Source organism: Chenopodium album, chromosome 5, assembly GCF_948465745.1.
Source record: "Chenopodium album chromosome 5, dcCheAlbu1.1, whole genome shotgun sequence".
Classification (NCBI taxonomy): Eukaryota; Viridiplantae; Streptophyta; class Magnoliopsida; order Caryophyllales; family Amaranthaceae; genus Chenopodium; species Chenopodium album.
The window spans coordinates 51,864,734-51,887,200 of NC_137838.1; the positions used below are offsets into that span (position 1 = coordinate 51,864,734).

General features: G+C 43.1%; 1 non-coding gene across 1 annotated transcript; it reads left to right on the forward strand.

Moving 5' to 3' along the window:
• The first annotated feature begins 497 nt into the window (after window positions 1-497).
• Window positions 498-603, forward strand: LOC145633570 (small nucleolar RNA R71). Its single transcript, XR_014112882.1, has one exon. It is a non-coding gene; the product is annotated as a small nucleolar RNA R71 (small nucleolar RNA).
• The last annotated feature ends 21,864 nt before the right edge of the window (window positions 604-22,467 follow it).

The window sequence follows — 22,467 nt, forward strand, 5'->3', positions numbered from 1 at the left end:
TCATGGCATTGACATCTTCCACATTATCATCATGTTCATGGGGAGGGGGTTGAACTTCACAAGCATATACACAATGGGAGGTATCATGATCACAGGTTTCACAATTAGAACAAAACATGCATCCTTGAGGCATTTTATTGTAATAAGAGAGGGAAGAAGTGGTCATACTATTTCCTCTCTTGGTTGAAGGGGAGGTATTACCATGAGGATTGGACTTTTCATTCATCAATTCGTCCATTTGCTTGGTCATTTTGGAAATTTGGGTAGAGAGGTTGTTAATTGTGTTGCCTTGCTCCAATGCATAAACACCATTACTAGAAGTAGCATCCCTTTCTCCTTCATACCAATCATCATAGTGCTTTGCGGCCTCCTCTATGATGCACTCCACTTCGTCCTCTCCTTTGTTCATGATCGGACTGCCGGCCGCAGCGTCTAGGCTTGTTCTCCCTTGAGGTGTGAGACATCCATAGAAAGTGTGAATGAGTTGATACTTGGGTATCCCATGGTGTGGGCATTGACGTCGAAGCTCTTTGTATCAGTCCCATGCCGCACTTAGAGACTCACCACTTTTTTGACGAAAACCTTGGATCAAAGACCGAGCCTCGGCGGTCTTCCTATGGTTATAAAACCTCCTCAAGAAAGTCGTAGTCACTTGGTCCCATGTTGTGAGAGAATTAGGGGGCACTTCCTTCTCTAGCCATTCTAGACCTCTCCCAATTAGAGAAAATGGAAACATCTTGAGGCGAATATATTCTGGAGTCACTCCATTGACCTTTACCGTGTCACAATATTTCTCAAACTTTCCACCCGAAAATTGTTTCCTCTCAATCAAAGCAATCAAATAAGGCTTGATCTCGAAATTGTTGGCATGAGTAGTAGGAGTTAAGATCCCACTTTGTGCTCTAAAGGCTTCGGGAGCCTCAAGACAACTCAAAGGCGTAATCTCTCCCATTTTAGGACTTTAATTTCTTCACTCTCGAACTTAAAGGTTGAGAAAGGGTTGATTTCCAGAATTTATGATGAATTGGGGCTATCTAATTCTTCACTTGAGGGTGAAGAGGGTGGAGTATCTTCTAATTTTCTTACATCTCTCGTCGGGGTGTGAGAATTTCTACTCCTTGCTCTTGCTTCTCTTCGAAGTAGGGACAAAGACCTCTCTAGCTCTGGATCGATGGGAATCAAAGATCTTGAGCGGGTTCGTCCTCTGTTCATACAACAAAGCTAAGAAGAACGTAAGCACTGACAAGTAACAAAAGTAGCAAACACTAACAAATAAAAGGCGAGATAGTCTCAAAAAAGCAATGAAATAGCAATGGAAGTCGTCTCCCCGGCAACGGCACCAATTTGATAGAGGAATAATCGCGTCGTTAGACAACTACACCTAAATTAAATACAATTTATAACACTTGACTTATCTTGATACAAGTATATGTAAAGAAGAGAGGTCGAACCACAGGGAGAAGCACATAAACACCGCATTTGATTTGGGTATTTTTATACCTGGCCAAGTGGCCCAATCAGAAGCCGCCACGTGTCATAGGTAAAGGTGCCACCTGGACCGTTGAGATGATGACACGTGGTAGGCAGCCATCCCACCATTATGGGATGATGGATGATCCAACATGGACCATTAAGAGGGCGACACGTGTCACCCTAAGAGATGCCCAAAAGCCCTTTGGGCTCAATGACACGTGTCACTTAGACATTGCTGCTGGAATGGCGGCCTTCAAGGGCCCAAACCTTGAGGCGCCGTTTTGCGGCGTGACCTAATCCCTAAGTCACCAGATCCTAGGGAGGGCACACTTTTCCATGAGACCCTATAAATAGGGACAATTCTCTCATTTATGACGGGATACACGCAAAACGAGATAAGACGTCACTTTCACATTTATTACAGAGCTGTCGTTTTCTAGAAACATACAGCACCTTACCTGAGCTTGGAATCCGAGCAGATAACTTTATTTCCGCACGTTTTACTCTGAATACTCACTAACTAAATCTTCGGAGGCGGACCACCGACCATCCGGCGGTCCGTTTGCTTTGCAGGTACAGGTGCCCTTTGCTGAATCTAGTCTCAGTGTTGTAACTCTCCCAAGGGGAAAAAACCCTCGAAACATTTGGCGCCATCTGGGGGGAGAGTACCTCTGAGATGGCTTCACAAGTCCCTATACTGAATCCTGAGACCAATCGACCTCCAGAAGACATAATGATCCAGACGAACCATGACTCAGGGAACGAAGCTGACGACGAAACCTAAGTGGATCCTAACGGGTCCCTCATCTCAAGATGCATCCGCAATATGGAAAAGCAGGAGCGTCACATTGATCAGGCGGGGCCAAGCAAAACTGCTGGTCAGCCAAAGAAACCCTAGGTGCGGATGGGTGATCCTTCCCAGGCAGCAGGATCGACTCCCGTCACTCGAGATGAACTCATGAAACTCCAGAGCAGTCTCAGGGGTGAAATCAAACAACTCGCCTACTTCTAGAAAGGAGCAATCGGCCTAGAAGCCAACCCAAGCTGGCAAACAGAAGTCGGTCAGGGACCGCCAGCCGACTCCTCATCCTGCCCCTACGGAGAAGGCTCAGCCCCAATTTAACCTCACCAGGCTCCGTTTCCCAGAAATGGACACAAGAAAAGCCATCCGGCACATACAGTCGGATGGTAGCAAGAAAACATTCTCTGATGCTCGACATTACATTGAGCAAAAGAAAACCCAGCTATCAGAGTCGGCTTCAACGTCAACCTACCATGATAGCTTTCAGAATACCTCTATGAGGTATTCCTAGTCTGTGCATGAGACCCCAGCAAGCAGCCCACGGGTTCAGTCTGGCACCCATGTGATCCACTTGGCCCAGTACATGGCTCCGCCATTGTACCAGTCGCCGACTTTACCTTACATGCAGCCTGCCCCCTTTGGAGGACAGGCGGCATACGGCTATCAACCGATGGACTGGCAGCTCAGGCTGCAACACCTTGGAGATCAACCTTCTGCCTTCTCAAGGGAAATAACTGAAGCCGAATAGCCGGCCAAGGTTAAAAATGTTCTGGTTGGAACCTATGATGGGACCTCAACCCAGAAGACCACTTGTTAGCATACACCCACCTCATGTATTTACAGGGGTTGCTGATGCCGCATGGTGTCGTTGTTTTCCAGCCACCCTGAAGGGAATAGCCCAAAAGTGGTTCGGCAATCTGTCGGCTGGTTGTATTAATAGCTTCAAGACGCTTGCGTTCTTGTTCTCTTCAAACTTCTCTATGAACATCCCTGCAAAAAAGACAAGCCTTGATTTGGGCAATGTACAACAGGGAGATAGAGAAGGCAATGTACGAATCCAAATTCATGGACTGTCTGAGGAGGTCGCCTTCACTGACTTCTTTAAGGGTCTGAAGGACGGGTCTACTTTTAAGTATGAACTCGTCCGCAAAAAAAAATTCACTCTTCAGGGCGACCGAACTCTGGTCCTCCAATAAGTAGTCGGACCCTAAGAAATCCGACCAATAGAAGGAGAGTCGGCCTACTCAGCCGGCTCCTAAGCCAGAAGAGAGCAAAAAGAAAAAACAAATATGGGCCATTGATAACTCTGATCAACCGGCCCAGAAGAAGAAAAAAGAGTGGAAACCGTACGTTCCAAGGTACGAGTTCCACAAGGACTGCTGCTCCATCCTATTGGAAATTAAGGATCGGCTAACTCTTGAGAAGCCGACCCCTATGAAGGGTTCCGCTGAAAATCGGAACAAAAACAAGCATTGCCATTTCCATGAGGATGTCGGCCATAACACGAACGACTACTTCAGTCTCAAGCAGGAGCTCGACCGTCTGGCCGACAAAGGACAACTGAAGTCCTATGTGAAGTCCAAAGTGGCTTCAAAGGCAAATCCGGGGCAGTCCAAGAAAAAGACTCCCCATCCTGCTATGAATGCCGAAACTGATGAAGATCCGGTATACACAATAGAAGGCGGATTTGCCAGGGGTGGCCCGACCATTCGGGGCACCAAGAACCATCTGAGAAATATGGTCAACTCTGTTGAGGAAGGAGAGGCGGCAGGCACATCCTCCTTCCCTAAAGTTGTCATCACCAAGCAAGACAGAGGCAAAGTCGGTCGGCCGCATGATGACCCTGTGGTCATTGAATGCAATGTGGCCAACCAGCTGGTTGGTCGAATTTTGATTGACACAGGAAGCTCCTCGGACCTCATCAGCCTCAAATTCTTATCCAATCTCAAATACAAACCGGATAGCATGATGGAGGTCTACCACACCCTTGTTGGGTTTGGGGAGGACTTGTGCACCCAGTCAGACGAATTGACGTACCTGTCCGCCTAGGGAACAAGGGAGACGACCGGCACATGACAATTCATTTCCTAGTGGTTGAAGAGCTCATAGCTTACAACCTCATCTTTGGCCGACCCACACTAAATGAGTATAAGGAGGTCATCATCCCTACTCTCATGCTGCTCAAGTATGAGAAGGATGATGGAACAGTTGGTTCCCTCAATAGGGACTAGAAGACGGCTCGAGAGTGTTATCTCTCGGACGTCAAGCCCGCGGTCGTAGCATCTGGCCGGGGCAAGCAGACAATCGACCTCGACGATGTCGAAGAAGAACAGTCGGCCCCACCAGCCGGAAAGAAAAGAAAGACTAATCAGCTGGTGGTGGTAAAAAAAGAAAAACAATAGCAATCACTGACCGGGGAACGGTCGGATGATCTCCGTCCCCAGCCTGCTGGAGAACATATTGATATCCCTCTGGACGACAGCCGCCCAGAGCGGACGGTTAAGGAGGGGACGGTTGCATTTGCAAAGCTGGGTGAGGCCTGCACCAGCTGTTGAGAGAATTCAAAGTCATCTTTGCCTTTGAAGTGGAAAAGATGTCAGGCATCAGCCCGGATCTCGTTGTCCACAAACTCGCCGTGGATCCTAAAAAGAAGCCCATCCGGCAAAAGAAAAGAAACCACGGCGAGGAAAGAAGTCAGGCGGCAGCCGCCGAAGTTAAAAAGCTGTTGGACGCCAAGTTCATTCGGTCGTGCAATTTCCCTGAGTGGGTAGCTAACGTTGTGTTAGTACAAAAGCTGAATGGAACTTGGCGCATTTGTGTTTATTACACAGACCTCAACAAGGCATGTCCAAAAGATAGTTATCCACTGCCTAAGATCGACAGTCTGGTCGATTCAACAGCCGGACATGCCCTGATGAGTTTTATGGACGCCTATTCAGGTTTCCATTAGATCCCCCTGTGGAAAAAAGATCAAGAAAAGACAACATTCGTCACTGATCAGGGGTTGTTCTGCTATACGGTGATGCCGTTTGGTTTGAAGAATGCGCCTGCTAATTTCCAACGGATGATTAATACGGTCTTCATTAATCAAATCGAAAGGAATGTAGAGGCGTACATTGATGACATGATAGTCAAATCCAAACAACAGGTGGATCATCTTGCTGATCTTCGAGAAACATTCGCCACACTCAGGCGGCACAAGGTCATGCTAAACCCAAAAAAGTGTGTCTTTGGTGTTGAGTCTGGGAAGTTTCTCGGATTTTTGATTGACCCAAGGGGAATAGAGGCCAACCCTGAGAAAATACAGGCGATAATCGACATGCAGTCGCCCCGTACTTTGAAGGAAGTGCAAAAGTTAACAGGTTGCCTGGCGGCCTTGAAGAGATTCCTCAGTCGGTCAGGCGACAAGTGTCTCTACTTCTTCCAGGTAATAAAAAATAAGACGAACTTTGAATGGGGGGACGATGCAGAGGCGACCTTTCAAAAGCTGAAAACTCATTTGCACTCTTTGCCGAGGCTTGTTAGCCCTTTGCCCAAAGAGAAGCTATTCATGTATCTGGCCGTCTTAGATCATGCCCTCAGTGCCGTTCTCTTAGCTGAAAGAGACGACATCCAGCTCCTAGTGTATTTCATTAGCCATGTTCTTAGGAAAGCAGAGCTTCGGTACCCCATGGTTGAAAAATTTGGCCTTGCCCTTTACATGGCAATCAAGAAGCTAAAACCCTACTTCTTGGCCCATACGGTAGAGGTCTATACTGACCAACCGATCAAGCGGCCACTCACAACCTTGGAGTCTTCTAGACGAATGCTTTAATAGGCGATTGAAATGCAAGGATTAGAAATCACTTACGAACCAAGGAAGGTAATAAAGGGGCAAGCATTCGCCGACTTTATTGTTGAATTGACAAGGCCGGTTGCACCGGACAATACTGACCAGGATTTGAAAGTGTATGTGGACGGGAGCTCCACTGCGAACGGCTGTGGTGCAGGGATTATCTGTCAATCTCCAGAGGGAGATAAGTACGAATATGCACTACGGTTCAAGTTCCAGGTCTCTAACAATGAGGCCGAGTATGAGGCCCTGCTAGCCGGCATTCGGTATTGCAAGGCGGCAGGGGCAAAGAAAATTGATGCCTGCTCTGATTCTCAACTAGTCGTACTCCAGGTCAATGGAACGTACGAGGCCACTCATCCGACCATGATAAAATATTTGGAGGCGGTCAAAAGTGAAGTTGGGACACTTAAGGAGTTCCATCTAACTCAGGTGCCCAGATCTTCAAACAATCAGGCGGATGCTCTGTCGAAACTAGCATCATCCGCCTCTTATGAAACGCCTCGGTCGGTTTTCAGGGAGGTCATGGAAAAGAGAAGTATATCTAATGATGACCCCATTGGAATTCTCGAACAAAGCTCTACCTGGATGGACAGCATCCGGGCTTATCTTGCAGACGACACACTCCCTGATTCACCCCAGGAGGCGGCTGTTCTGAAGAAGAAAGCGGCAAACTTCGAGCTGAGACAAGGAGAAATCTTCAAGACTGGTTTCTTAAAACCCATGTTGAAGTGTGTTACCCCAGATAAGGGTTAAGAGGCCTCGAAGATTTGCATGCAGGTTTCTAAGCCTCCCATATAGACGGCAGGTCCCTAGCTGCCAAGGCCAGGCGGCTCTATTTCTGGCCTACTCTGGATTCGGATGCCATGGAAATAATCAAAAAATGTGACAAGTGCCAAAAGTTTGTCAAGCTCATCCACCGTCCGACCACAGACCTGATGGCAATCCATAGCCCAATACCCTTTGCCGAATGGGGCATGGACATACTTGGGCCTTACACAACCTCTCCAGGCGAAAAGCACTACATATTGGTGGCTGTGGACTACTTTACCAAGTGGGTAAAGGCGGAGGCGGTCAAAAACATCAAGACAAAAGATGTCATTTCCTTCATCTTGAGGAATATTATCACTCGTTTCGAGGTGCCCATGTCTATGGTTTTTGACAATGGTCCTCAATTTGTGACGCCTCAAATCAAGACTTGGCTGGGAGACCAAGGGGTCTCAAGCTTCTTTGCATCAGTCGGCCGGCCTCAAGCAAACGGCCAGGTCGAAGCCTTCAACAAGCTAATCTTAGACGGGATTAAAAAGAAATTGAACGGGCAGGTGGCCTTTTCGCGGATGAATTACCACACGTCCTCTGGTCCATCAGAACGGCTGCTAAAGGGGCGACTAGAGAAACCCCATTCCTCATGGTGTATGGTGCAGAAGTTGTCCTGCCCATTGAACACTATGAGCCGACTCTTCGAGTCATGTTATATGACGAAGAAGTAAACTGGGAGGTCATGCGGCTGGCATGGGACTCACTTCTAGAGCGCAGGGGCAATGCTGCCTTGCGCCATGAGATTTACCATCTGAGAATGACGCGGGCTTAGAACAAAAGAGTACACTAGCGTCCTCTCAAAATGGGGGACTTTGTGCTACGGAAAATGGAGGCAGTCGGTAGGGCGAATGAGCAGGGAAAGCTAACCCTAAATTGAGAAGGCCCCTGCCGAATATATGAGGAAGTAAGAGACGGCACCTACCGCCTGGAAGAACCAGACGGCATGCACCTGCCTAGAACTTGGAATGTAGAAAACTTGAAAAAGTACTATTTCTAAGTACGAATGTAAATGCCTCAAATTTTGTCATCTCAAATTTTGTTAATGAGAATATGCCTTCATTTCCCAACTTGTCTTTTTTATTAGCATCGCCTGTGCAAATACAGACGGCCAATGTATTTGGAAAGCGTCTGTCCCAACAGCAGACGCCCCAATCTCTCTGAAGGATCCGACTGCTTTAAAGCCGTCGTTCCTACGAAATTCTTTAAGCTTATGCCAACACTTAACGAATATTTTCTTAATTTTGTAAAGGCCTAAGGCCAGATAAAATCATGATCAGGCTAATGGCCGGATATTATTTTGAGGCCAATGGCCGGATATTAATAAACAAATAGAGGCCGGACGGTCACAGTCTGCTCCAACATGAGTATGACCGTCTGCTCCAACATGAGTCAGATAATCGGCGACGTCCATTCGGGCGAATTCGTCGAGGAGAAGCATCTCCCATTTGGGTGGCACATTGCTCTACGAATACATCAAGCGGCCCTACCGAATGCTAAGGCAGCATTCGCAGTCGTTTGATTTAATCGAAAGTGAAATCTAAAAGGCCAAAATTTTCTAACTGTTCTAGCATAGTCGAAAAAGGGTCATTGTTTCATAAGTAGAGGCTATTGAGGCATTAAGCCGGATGTGCCTGTTTTTTCTCTGGGGCAAGACAAGCGGAATTTTTTTGCTAATCTACAAGTTAAGTTAACTTATGAGGCCTTTGGCCAGATACGCCTGTTTCTGCTCCAACGCAGAACAGGCGGACTATTACTTACGAAGAAAACGATCTAAAATACTTAGCAGATTAAAAAGAGACATGTGGGTCGGATGCGCCTGTTCTTTGCTCTTGGGGCAAGACAGGCGGATTATTCTTCTTAAGAAAAATTAAGCTAAGTTAAAACTTAACATCTTATCTCAACAAGGCCCATGGGCGGATGCGCCTGTTTTTAGCTCTTGGGGCAAAACAGGCGGAGGTTTTCTTTTTAAGAAAATTTGCTAAGTCAAGAATTATGTATTTCGTTTGTGCAAATGGCCGAATGAAAACAATTATTCATTAGCTCCGGATGGCCGTCTGTCGCGTGGCTTAAGGCAATCACCATAGTTATTGATTGACTTAGAAACCATGCATACTCTTCTAATTATCAATAATTTCTAAGTCAATCAATCCAATCAACCGAAACCACTAGACATCCGTCCAGGGGCAAGAACATTCGCATGGTATATATGTTATAATACTTAGCCGAAAAACTTGCAATGAAAAAATTTAAAGGACAACAATATGAAACTTCAGCCAAACGGCCGAATATTTTTAATTAAAAAGCCAAATCGCCACCAGACGACTGGGTAAGATAAACATATGGCCATTCGGCCGCAGAAACATATGGCCATTCGGCCGCAGAAAGACAGGTAAAGCTTAAAGATCAAGGGAGCTTCTCATCATCGGCATCCGCCTCGTCCTCCGGCGCATGATCCCTATTTTCCTCGCCCTCCTCCTGATCATCCCCCTCCTCGTCCCCAGATGACGAGCCGCCAGATGAGCTAGACCCTCCCGAGGCATTCTTGGCAGCCGCATCCTTCTCGGCCGCCTCTTGAGCTTCCCTAAGGAGACGGGCATTGAACTCGTCATTAGCCTTATCAAACTGGACCTTCTAGGTTTGATAATCCTCAGACGGCAGAGCAGGCGCCCAGGCCGCACGCATGATGACTTCGTTGTCGTCCATCATTTGCTTGACCAGGGCTTGTTTCTCCTCCTCCATCAAGGACCTATACTTGGTCCGGAGTTGGGTATCCTGGTTGCTCAGCCGCCCTCTAAGTCTCTTGACCGTTGCCTCTAGGCTAGCTGCTTTGGACTTCGCCTCCTTAAGGTTGTCCAACTGCTCGTTGAGGCCCTTGACCTGGTCCTAGAGCTCCCTCACCCGCTGCTTGGCCGCGTCCAAGTTCTGTTGAACTTGCAGGTTGGCAAACGCTTGGGAATACAACATATCAAGTGTCAGAATCTCATTTTAAGCAATCTCAAACTGAGCTTAGTCCAAAGTAGAGGCGGCTCGAGCATTCGCTGCCTTTACCTCCCTGCTCTTCTCGTTGAGGGGCCCTTTGAGACCACTAACACGCAGCATAGCCTGCAAGCGCCTAGATCAAAGAAACTTGTCAGTAACCATTCGACAAAAATATGTACATAAGTTAAGTTGTAAGAAATTATACCTCGCAAAGAAGCGCCAGAATGTTGTCCAGGTCAAGGGTGCCGACTCCTCTGACGGTCGCCTTATCCTCAGGGTCAAGCGACCTGAGCATCCACCTGGCCATCTGGAGGACAGTTGGCCTCGCTGGGGCATCTATCAAACAAATACAGCTAAGTCAAAAACTGAATATTGTGCCCTTGTTGAAGTGCATGGTCGAGTGGTTGGATGACTTACCTCCATCTCCCTCGGTAGCTTAGCTGCCGCTTGCTGTGCCGCCAGCAGAGTTGAGTGGTGTTTTGCCACTCTTCGACGCTCGTTGAAGAGCGTCCGGCTTTGATGGTGTTTTGGTGGGGGAAGAGGCACCTGTCTCCTTCTTGGCGGGCTTGGTGGCAACGCGTTTCCTCGGGCTCTGAGAAACGTCGCTAGCCCTCTGCTTCCGCAGCTTGGGGTCCGGCTGAGAAGAAGGGGGGGGGGGCTTTGATGAAGCACTCTGAAAAGAGGTCCAAGCTTGAGTTTCATAAACAAAGTTTGAGAATAAAATTCACTAAGAGAAACCTTTACAGACTCATTACCTTAGGAGTGCCGCCTGGCGGCTGCTCATCCGCCTGTTTTATGTTTGAGCGGTAGAAGGCAGCGGAGAGGGCTGGTCTCTTGTGGGCCGGAAGCTTTGCCATTGCTTTATCTGCAACAAGAAACAAAGTGTTAGCAAAAAGGACAAATAATGACAAGTAAGCAAAGGTAATAAAATCATGCGGCCAAATATCTCTCAGCATCTCAGTACTTAGCCCGCAGGCGGCCAAGTACGTCCCGTCCGAGAGCCACTCGAATCGGGGAATATAGCTCTGGGGGTGACCTCCTTAACCCCCTTCTCTTTTTTTTTCCAGACGGCCACAAAGAAGAGGCCCCGGTCAAAGATCTCCTCTTGGGCTCGCCTGGGAACAGGCGGAAGAGCCTTTTTCCCAGCTAGTAGGAGAGGATATTGAGTCCAGCGGTTGTACCGCTTGTTCCTTTGGGCATTTGGGGAAGAGACTATATAAAAATTGGTTCGCCAGTCTTTCCATTTGTTCTCTTTCCCTAGCGTCATCATGTACTTGGCATGGCTGGTCAGCGTAAACCAGCCTATACCACTTGGATTGAGCGTTCTGCTCAGATAGTTGTAGACACCTAAAAATGTCTCCCCAAAACCAAACCCGATGATGAACAACCTTTCACCGCCATTATTGGTCGGGTTGATTATTTAATTTTTGGAGTGCTTAAATCCATATTTCCATTTCATAAAATCAACCCAACTTCTATCCCATTTCCACAAACCATAACTTATTTTCCTCTTTTCGTGCCTTTAAACCCAAAATAATTCATTTCGTGTCCTTTAAAATCATTCATTTCGTGTCCTTTTTATAAAACCTTTAATCTTGTTTATTTTAGTCCATTATATGGGTTTAATGATTGAATAGTTGGATGGGGCTTTAAAAGAGCTTTCCAACGATATATTATAAGCCCCAAATCCGAGTTATAACGAATAAGTTATGGCCAAAATATTAAACTGAGCCCAAACCGAACATAAGCCCACCTTACCTACAACCCAATGATCATGAGGAGGGTCCAAATTATTTAATCCCATTCCTAAACCAATTAGGATTAATTGAAATCTTCTATAATTTTCTAAAATATCCTAATTATCCTTTTTGAAAAGATAAGATTAAAGAGTTCGAAATTGAATAAAACTCCTCTTTTTTAAAGTCCTATTTTATCCGAATTGAAAGACGTTCAAAGATAGACAGATATGAATTTCGTGCCTCATATTTTTTATCTGAATTTTATATGGTTGGATATCCCTTGAAATTATCTTTCCAATGATATATTATAATATCAATTTCAAGCTATAACGAAAAAGATATGAATTAAATAAAAAACTTTATCCAAAACTGACACCGTCCCACTATTTCGGCCATATCTTTACTTATAAAAAATATTTTAATCTGATTCTAATTGGGATAGAAAGTAGACTTCAAGAGGTTTCCAACAAAATCTTATTTATCTTATTCCAATTTTTGGATCAAAAGATATGATAAAAACAAAAACCGCAAAAACTGCTGTCTATCACAAGATTTTTAATCCGATTCGAACTTGATCTTTTCTTGATTCTTCGACCCTCTTTTTTCCCTATAAATAGAGGTCATATCACCCCTTTTTAAATCATCAACAAGCTTGATCATCAAATACTTCTCTCTTTCTCTCTTTTACAAAAAAAACCAGTCTCTTATCTCTCTCTCTCTCATATTCTAAGCCTTAAACCTATATTCCTAATTACATCATTCTTCCTTAAGCACTACAAGGATTCCATACTTAACCCGAGGTTCCGTCCTTTAACCAAGGCGTTAAAGGTATAATTAACTGAGGGTTTGGACTAAATCAACGCTACTTTTATTTAATTTAATTGAATCTTCATTTGATTTATTTTTTAATTGAAGTTACTAACAGTTTATTCATGATGTAGCAATTTAAAGGAACGCGCAGAATGTGAGTAATTAATTAATTTAATTACTCTTATTTTATTTTAATATTGCTAGTATCATGATTAGGATTATTTTATATTTGATTTGACTAACGCTATTATTGTTAAATTGCTTCCAATATTAATGTTTATTCTATGGTTATAATGATCACTATATTGCATGTTTAAAGGAATAAGTAATTGAAAATCACGCCTAATAAGATAATTTGGACAACCGGTTTAGGTTCCTTTTTAATCTTGTTGTTTAATTCAAGTGATCACAAATATTTTAGAATTATGTGTTGCATTTACTATTAAACCAAAATAGCTTAATTATAGATTGGAGAAAATTGAATTTTTGTTTGTATGCCTTTGAGATCGCAGGAATCATTTTTCACTATAAGAATCGAGTAGAGGCAAATACGGGTGAATGTGACTCCATGACTCACTTCGTACCATCATCCCCGATCCTCCTTTCGTGGTTCTGAACAATATGGAGTTAGTAATCTTATGAATTATGAATGGGGTGTAACCTTCACGGGTCAATCGTTGTTGCCTATCGTTGTTCCTTATTCGTGGTTGCCTTTTATGATCCGTGAACGGTTTACAAGTTCCTAAAAAACTGGTAGCAGCCGAAACACTGGTCACCATAAACAGCCATCTCAGGCCAGGTGACTGTGTCTTCACCATTCGGCACAGACAGAAGATACCCATGTCCCATGACATGAGTAGAAAGAAATTTGGGAAGATCATCCGCCATGATCTTCCGCCTGTCTTCCGGAACGTGCAGATAGTAGGGCGCACGTTCATGCCGCCTGGAAGCAGACGACTTTGCCCAACCCTTTCCCTTCTCAACGGAGAGGGACTGCGCCTCCTCTGAGTCAAGGGGGACGTAGTTGGAAGACGATGACCCCGAATCATCAGAACTCTCAGCGGAGCTAGGGGACTGCCGGCTGTTGCCAGCAGTGTCCTACCCCAACTCATCATCCGGCAACAATCCACTCGGCCCGGGGTTCTCAAATTCCTCGTCGCACTCCTCTAAAAATGAGTCATTTGGAGTGCTGACGGTGCTAGGCGGGTCTCTGCTAACCTCAGAGACAGGCACCCTAATGGAGCCATCGAAATTGACAGTCTCACTGTCCGAATGGTAAAAGGTACCATGCATCCGCTCTATTTCTCCTGGATGTTTGCTTTGTTGTGGCAATCGTGACCTGTAAAGGTACAGACACTGTCAGACTTGGAGATGTACTTAAAGGAAAGTTCTCAAACGAGCATTCAACACTCCTAGTTCTAGATTCAGCCGTCCCTGGTGAGCGGCTGATCGCCAACCTAGGCCGTGCCGTGTGCGTTTGGGAAACCATTTTGATAAAAGAAAAATGCAAAAAATAAGTGAAAAAGGGATCAGGAGGTTACCTTAGAAGAAGGTATCGAGAGACGTCGGTCTTGGGCGCTTGATGAAGCAGGCGAACTAAGGGGGGTAGCTGTCGGATGCTCTGGAAAGTCAAAGTCCTTGAAAGTAAGAAGATTCAAGATTCCTTGAAGAATTCACACAAATGTGAATCCAAAAGGAAGTCAAACCCTTCTATTTATAGAAAGGGTAAACCCTAATTTTTTTCCCCCAAAAAAAAATAATTTGAAAATCCGACCAGTCGGATGTTGACACCTCTCAAAGGCGTCATGTGCAACGCACGTGACCCCTGTGAGGGGCAAATGATTTGGGTATTTTTATACTCGGCCAAGTGGCCCAATCAGAAGCCGCCACGTGTCACAAGTAAAGGTGCCACCTGGACCGTTGAGATGATGACACGTGGTAGGCAGCCATCCCACCATTCTGGGATGATGGATGATCCAGCATGGACCATTAAGAGGGCGACACGTGTCACCCTAAGAGATGCCCAAAAGCCCTTTGGGCTCAGTGACACGTGTCACTCAAACATTGCTGCTGGAATGGCGTCCTTCAAGGGCCCAAACCTTGAGGCGCCGTTTTGCGGAGTGACCTAATCCCTAGGTCACCAGATCCTAGGGAGGGCACACTTTTCCATGAGACCCTATAAATAGGGACAATTCTTTCATTTATGACGGGAATACACGCAAAACGAGACCATACGTCACTTTCACATATATTACAGAGTTGTCATTTTCTAGAAATAGACAGCACCTTACCTGAGCTTGGAATGCGAGCAGATAACTTTATTTCCGCACGTTTTACTCCAAATACTTACTAACTTAATCTTTGGAGGCGGACCACCGACCATCCGGCGGTCCGTTTGCTTTGCAGGTACAGGCGCCCTTTGCTGAATCCAGTCTCAGTGTTGTAACACTCCCAAGGGACAAAAACCCCCGAAACAGCATTCATCAATAGACTTTAAGCTATCTCGGGACAAAGGATAGTAATGACTAAGAGATTAAACTAAAGATAAAACGAGTTAAAATCAATATAACTAAACACCCAGGGAAATGGGTAGATGTGGGTGCCACTTTATCATGCAATAACATAAAAGAAAATTAATAGTGAACTAAACATGCATGAATATCGAAAGAAGGTCCAATCTAACAACCTTCCGGGGTTAATCGGGTTCTCCAAATATAGCCTCTATGTTTCTAGACTAGACCATATATTAGGAGGTGCAATCAGAGAACAATCGATAGTAATGAACCTTAACTAAGTCAACTATCGTTCCTTGTTAGCAAATATTCACCTTTAATCAACCAACAATGTGCACTTGCAAGAAGATCAAAGAATATCAAGCATGCAAAGATTTTAATCACAATTAACTTAATCTCTATATTATAAGCATGAACGATTAGCAACTACACCATCTCCACACCCTTGGCTAAGTGACTACTCACAAATCATGTTGAAAACAATATCAATCACCAAATCAATAAGCATAAACATGGTTAATAAGCAAGAAGGAAAATCAAAGTGAACAAATAAAATTAAATGCAAAAGTAAAGAGAAAGAGAAAGAGTAAGAGATTGCTCATTAATTTAAGTTGAAGATTTACAAAATATTAAACAATCTTCTTCTTCAAAATCCAAGTTCATCAATGAAGAAATCCACACTTTTTCTCTCTACCAAATGAAGACTAATAGTGTGTCTCTCTCTAGATTAAGCTAAAAAATGAAGAAAATTAAAACTAAGTTAATCTAATTACATCAAAACGTTCTTAAATGGGACTTATATAGTCCGTACACAGCCAGCTGAAATAGAGGAGTGGTCCGACCGAACACTGGGAAGGTTCGACCGGACTACAGGGTAGGTTCGGCCGAACCATGGGAAGGTTTGGTTGAACGTCCCTAATCCTGGTCTAGTCGAACTTCTGAGGTTCGGCCACTCCTGCAAATCGCCAAAATGCCACTTGAAACTGCAAAAACTGTTCGGTCGGACCACTGAGCAGGTTCGGACACACCCTAGTTCGGTCGAAACTCTCCTGAATCTTACTTCCTTTAGCTTTCCTTGAGCTTAGCTTCCTCCTCTTGAAGACCCCGGTGGTTCCTACAAAGCTTAAGCATGGAAATCAAAGCAAAGAGTAGGAAAAGGGGCAAAATCTAGGAAAGAAGATGTATAGAGAGAAAGGGAACTAAGTGCAAAGAAAAGGATGCAAATAAGCCGCAAATGTGGGAAAATGACCATCAAAATGAACCTTAATCGTGGCATAAATGCTACTCATCAACAAGAGGACCATCTACAGCCCACGTTCGGGACAAGCGAACCATTTACAGCCCATGTTAGAGGACAATCGAACCTGCCAAAATCAGACAAGTCTTTCCTCAAGCATGGAATGTTTCATCTGGTGGATTTCTTCAAGCATTGAAAGCCGCCAAATTCATATGTTGACTTTCCTCAAGCATGGAAAGAATTATCCGGTGGATTTCTTCAAGCATAGAAAGCAGCTACATTCATATGTCGACTTTCCTCAAGCATGGAAAGTATCATCCGGTAGATTTCTTCAGGCTTAGAAAGCAACCAAACTCATCAATCAACTTCCCTCAGGCATGGAAATTACTTCAACAAACGTCATTTGGTGGATTCCTTCAAGCATAGGAAATTGCCAAACTCATTTGTCACCGATACACTGGTGTCAGATACGTATTCTATCCCTGTACACTTTTATCTGTGGAACTAAAATTTTTCTGCAGGTATCGGCGTATACAGAGTGAGTTAGGATCGCAAATGTCTTAAATCATTCTCCATCCCTATCGACTACTTTGACTAACATTTTTGAAACTGACATTTCTACAAACTCAGTCAAAGTGGGGGCTTCTGTAGACACCTAAAAATGTCTCCCCAAAACCAAACCCGATGATGAACAACCTTTCACCGCCATTACTGGTAGTATTGAGTATTTAATATTTGGAGTGTTTAAATACATGTTCTACCAATACATTTCATAAATCAATCCATTTCCTAGCTCATTTCCTTAAACCATAACTCGTTATCCACTTTTCGTATCCACGTCGCAAAACCGAGAGAAACTGATTTTTTGGTATAATTTTGATTTAATTATTATATTTTTGGATAGGCCTTGAAATAAGCTTTACAAACATATATCATAAGCCCAATTTCGAGCTATAACGAAAAAGATATGAGTAAAAAACTAAACTTGGCCCAAAACCAACACCCTTCCACTAAAACGGCCATATCTTAAAATCTACAAATGATTTTGAACTGATTAAAATTGAGTTAGAAAGTAAACTTGATAATCTTTCCAATGATATATTATATGCCTTATTCCGAGTTACGGATAAAAAGTTATAGAAATTTTCAAAACGCATAAAAAATGGAATTACCGCGCAAACAACATACCTACCACGTCACGGGAGATGGTGACGTAGCACGGGGCATGGTACTGTGACGCGGGATTTTTCAGCGTGTCACGGTGCTTTCCCATGTCTTTTCTTCATTTCTTTCCCACGCGCATAAGAATTTGGACGCTAAAACTGCACAAAAGTGTCGAGCCACGGGAAGTATTGCCACATGACGACATATTTTCCCGTGTCACAGTGTACATCCCGTGACACAAGATTGCTCCGTGTTTTCTCAAGGTAATTCCTAAACGCGTTTTATCCTCTGTAGGTTTGTTTCTGTCCCACGTCACACCAAATTACCCCGCGTCACACTTTGCGTTACACTAAAGTGTACCGTGTCACGGTGCATTTTGTCGTGTCACGATGCATTTTTCCGTGTCGTGGCATTTTTTTTTAGGGTTTTTATCTTTTTAGGGTTTCGTGTGTTCCCTCTACTCATTTCCTCTATAAATAAGACCCTCCTTTCTGCAGTTCGGCATCAAATCCTTCTCTCTTCCTCTCTTTTACACCAAATATCATTCTTCTCTCTCTCTCTCATATTCTAAGCCTTAAACCTATATTCCTAAGTACACCATTCTTCCCATAAGCACTCCAAGGAGTCCATACGTAACCTGAGGTTCCGTCCTTAAACCAAGGCGTGAAAGGTACACATAACTGAGGGTTTGGACCAAATCAACTCTACTTATTATTTTATTTAATTTAATTTTCATTTGATTTATATTTTTTTATTAAAGTTACCAACAATTTATTCATGACGTAGCAATTTAAAGGAACGCGCGGAATGTGAGTAATTAATTAATTTAATATCTCTTATTTTATTTTAGTATTGCTAGTATCATGATTAGGTTAATTTATATTTGATTTAACTAACGCTATTATTGTTGAATTGCTTCCAATATTAATATTGATTCAATTATTTCTTATTATCACTATATTGCATGTTAAAGGGAATATGTAATTGAAAATCACGCCCAATAAGATAATTTGGAAAAACTGGTTTAGGTTCCTTTTTAATCTTGTTGATTAATTCAAGTGATCACAAATATTTTAAAACTATGTGTTGCATTAATATTCAACAAATTTATCATAATAATAGTTAGGAGCGAATCGCATATTTTGTTTGTATGCCTTCGAGATCACAGGAATATTGTTCACTATAAGAATCAAGTAACGACCAATACGGGCGAATGTGACTCCATGACTCACTTCGTACCATCATTCCCAATCCTCCTTTTGTGTGGTCCGAACAATATGGAGTTAGTAATCTCATGGATTATGAATGGGTTGTAACCTTCACAGGTCAATCGTTGTTGCCTATTGTTGTCCCTTAATCGTGGTTGCCTTTTGTTTTGGGTGTTTTTGTCCCTCAGGAGAGTTACGTCACAAATATTGGTCTGACTCGAGCTATACCTGCAAAAACACGGAGACTCCGGTTGTAGGAGCTCAGCCTCCGACAATCAAGTTAGTAACATGAAAAGGAATAAATGATTGATTGTGAGAGAACGTAGGTGTAATAAATGATTGATTGTGTCCCCAAAAGGGGGAAATATTTCCCTATTTATAGTGTCGTTGGAAGGTGCGCCCCTTTCTAGGTCACTTAACCTAGATTTTAGTGGGTTCCGCCGTTTTACGGCGTTCTTTGAAATTGGGCCCTTGAAGGCCGCAATTTCAGAAGAAATCTGAAGGGGACACGTGTCAGATGGCCATTGGGCCACTTTGACCAGCTTGGGTTTGACACGTGGCATTCTCTCATTGGTCCACATGTCTAGGGTATTTTTACCCTAAACATTTGCCCCTCACAGGGGTCACGTGGCTGCCACGTGACGCTTGTCACACGTGTCCATCTGAGAGAGATGAACAATGAAAACGACTAGTAAAATCTGGGGTATGATGGGGATGCCCCCGTTTCACCCCTCTATAAATAGGAGTTTACCCCCACATCCCTTCTATCACTATTTTCTTTACTTTGACTTTCTAGAGAGAGAAAGAGAGATACTCTGATCCTGTCTGCGTCAGATTCTTAAGATTTCCGAGTGCTCACTTACAACACCCGGTCACTGTCTATTGAAGTTTTCATAGTTTTCAGAGCTAAAGTAAGGTAACCGCCTGTACCATTTTTTAGCTTGTCCTAAATTTCAATTTGTATACATTCTTTTTTCCGTGTATAATTTAAAAAATAAAAATGAGCTCTCAATCCACACACTTTGGCACTGCCTAGGTGTAGGGAATATTTTCAAGCCTTTAAAATCCCACTAGCTTGAACCCCACTGTGATCATACACTAAAGTACGGTGGCGTCCAAAAGGGAAGAAGATAGAGCAAAAGAGTCGCCAACAAGTTTTTTAGGAACTTGTAAACCGTTCACGAGGTGAAGGTTACACCCCTTAACGATCCAAGAGATCGTCAACTCCATAAGGTCATGAACCAAATAAGGGTTCGGGGATGAAGGTACAAATCCAACCTAAAAGATATTGAACCTGCCCTAATAATAGGCCTCTACTTTATTCTGATCGTATTCATGTGCGCTTTCTGATTAACATGCAATCAATAAGATTAACCCTAAACCTGTTTAATCTATGTTGGTTGAATTTAATGCAAAAATAAACCTATTATTGGCGATCACTTGAATTATAATCAAATTAACCCTAACAAGATTATCAATTATCTTATTAAGCGTGATTACAAGTACCAATTCCCTTTAAACATGCATAAAAGGCGTGATCAAGCAATAACAATAAATAATCAAGCAACATAGTAATAATAATCATAAAATAATAATCATGAACAATGACGAATATCATAATCATAGCAATCATAATTAATAATAATCATAATTATCACAATTATAACAATATTCATGTTAAAGCATAATAAAAGTAAGATACTAGGCATGATACTAACAAGATTAATAACAAACCCTAGCATGTCACTAAGCAATAAAAATCAAATCTTTAGCCCTAACATGATACTAAAAATCATAAATATTAGGAAGAACGTAAGAAGCATCGCAGGAATCATATTAAACATTAAAAGTACCCTAGACATGATACTAGGAACATAATAACAATATAAACATGATTATAACATCATAATATCAATTAATCAATTAAAGTACTTACTTTGATGCCTCGTATCTCTTTCTAATAACAAAATACACACGTTAGTAACTTCAAGGAAAATAATAATCAAACAATTAAATTAAATAATTGAAATAGAGATTTGGGACCAAAGCCTCAGAAATTAAAACCTTTCACGTCTAGGGCGAAGGCAACTTCGAATATGGCTAGGTGTTTCTAGATCTTGTGAATGCGGTATTTTGTATGAGAACACAAAGTTTTGGGAAAGATGAAAGAGATGAACGATCAAAAGATTTAAAGAATGCTAATGCATGAATGATTTAACTTGCGAATGAAAACTGATTGTTTTTTAATGTAGATGATTGAAAACGGAGTTTTTAATACGATATTTATAGAGAAAATCAGCCAAAAAAGATAATTTAACAAAACAGAGTCCGACGCTCAGGAAAAAGAGCTAGCGCCAACCCTGGCTAGCTGGCGCCAGGCACCAGCCTTAGCGCCAGGCGCCAATGGCTAGCGCCAAGGCCAAGGGTTGGATGCCAAGCTTGATTTCGACGCGTTTTTGAAAATCTGATGAATTTACCGTACTGGAGGATAAAATAATATAATTTCTTCGAAAATGCTATTTGATTTTGATTAAAACTCTGAAAAGTCAACAAAGTCAACTAATCAATGCTAATTGAATTAGGAATGATAAATCATATTAGGCCCTTCCCAAGATCATTGGGCCGCACATAAAGCTCAAACCGGGCCCAGTTTAGTAAATTGGCCATAACTTCCTCTATATTTATCGGAATTGGGCTTATAATATATCGTTGGAAAGGTCTTTGCAAGCCCCATCCAACTACACCATTATTGGACCTATATCATGGACCAACCAAACTAGATTGGATGTTTTCTTAAAATAAAGTTTTCAAAAACAGAGAGAAGAGAAAAGAAATAAAAACTTTCCGCAACACTAGACTTTTCCACACTTTCGTTTCATTCGATTATAATTCGACGTGAAAGGTACTCATCACTGGGTTTGGTTTTGGGGAGACACAAATGGGTGTCTACAGAAGCCCCCACTTTGACTGAGTTTGGAGAAACGCAAGTTTCGAAAACAAAAGTCAAAGTAGCGATAGGGACAGAGAATGATTCAGAACGTTCTGCGATTCTAAATCACTCTTGTAACGCCGATACCTGCAAACTAGCGTTAGTTAAACAGATAGAAGAGTTAAGAAACGCGTATCTTGCACCGTCGAACACACGTCTCTGAAAGTAACCGATTGTTTTGATGACCTCTTGCAAGCTAGAGAATGCCATCCCGCTTGAAAACCGCTACGCCCGTAACTGCTTCCAACATAGAAGACTGCTTCGCCTTAAACAATCCTCCTCCGCTATGATAATATTCCACATCCTAGAGAATATCATCGAAGATTATTTCGCTTGAAATAATCCTCATTTGCTCGTGACAACTATCCGCAAGCTAGGGAACGTTGTCGAAGATACCTTCTCTTAAAGTTATCCTTATTTGATAATTTTCCAAAGGAAATTACCGAAGATCCACACCTGTCGATCTTTAAAAGTTCGCCCGAACTTTGCTTCCGCTATGCCTGTACGTCGACGTTCTTGTTGCTTTGAACCTGTATGTCGGTGCTCTTTGAACCTATATGTTGGTGCCTTTTTTTCTAATGAGCCAATGCTTAGGCGCTTTAAGCTAAGTGAGACGATCTATTATCAGGTCGATCACTTTATGCAATCAAGCCAATTACTAAATCATGTCAAATTGCTTAGAGGGGCTAACTGGCGTACCAAGGAACCCAAAAATATGTTTTAGAAGGCTAGCACAACCTCATCAGGTGGCTAGATGCTTTGGCGTCGCTGAAAGACCATCAGCGCCAGCTATTAGGCGTTAGCGCCAGGCGCCAAGCCCAACTCGTGACGCCAATGTCTAGGGACTGGCGCCAGCACGGGAATCTCTTTAAATTCCCATTTCCTCTTCATTTCGATGCTCT